The sequence below is a fragment of the Seriola dumerili genome, unplaced genomic scaffold (genome assembly GCF_002260705.1).
Source record: "Seriola dumerili isolate Sdu_G_001 unplaced genomic scaffold, Sdu_1.0 BDQW01000036.1, whole genome shotgun sequence".
Lineage (NCBI taxonomy): Eukaryota > Metazoa > Chordata > Actinopteri > Carangiformes > Carangidae > Seriola > Seriola dumerili.
Genome location: NW_019174291.1, coordinates 4,529,623 through 4,530,579, shown reverse-complemented (window position 1 = coordinate 4,530,579; position 957 = coordinate 4,529,623).

Sequence of the window (957 nt, the reverse complement as noted above, 5' to 3'; positions counted from 1 at the left end):
CTCTGCCACCCTGTCGTAAAGTCTGCTGTACTTAAGCATAGTCTAATGTCTTGGAAATACGACCTTACTAACTTAACCACTACTCCAGGCACTCTAAAATAATCAAATGCCTCCCAAATAAGGCTGTGTGGCACTGAACCAAACGCATTTGCTAAATCCAAAAATATGACATGCAAGTCTCTTTTCTCATTCAATTAACATTCCTCCAAACCTGTACTTATTGACTCCATTTGTGCCTTCATCTGCTATTGCACCAATGTTCGCCATTTCAAGCCTCAATACATTCGTGGCTTGCTTGCTGGGATCCAGGTTAATGTTAGGTGTTTTGATCCCTTGTCCAAGCTTTTTTGCCAATCCAGTAATAAAATTGCTACTGAAAGGTATTTCCAAATGCTTCCCTTCTGTTCCTGATATTAGACGCCCCATCACATTGCCTATTCTGCATAAGATGATTTCTGTCCTTCGCTAGGGTCTGTTTTCCCATTATATTGATTCCCTTCTGATTAGTTCATTTTTACTGGCATTTTACGGGTTTCTAAGAATTGGAGAATTCACTACCCCATCTAATTTATTCAATCCTGATAGAGATATTTCTTTTTCTGACTTGGTGTTTCACCCTAGTGACTATGGCTTATTGCTTAAGCATTCTAAAGCTAAAGGGCCTTGTTCTATTAATATATATAGCTCACATCAAGTCCCCCTTTTGTCCTTTTAAAACCACGGTAAATTATTTTCACCTCAGATCCTCCACTAATTCACCATCACCTCTTTTTATAACCCCAGGCAATAATCCCATGTCAAAGTTCTGGTTTACTTATCATTTTAACAAAGTTCTCCTTAAATGTAATGTATCACGTCAGTATCACTCAGGTCATTCATGTAGAATAGGGGCAGTCACCTCTGCCGCAATGCAAGGAATTTCTTCAGCCTCTCTTCAGCAGCTGGGCTGCTAGTCTT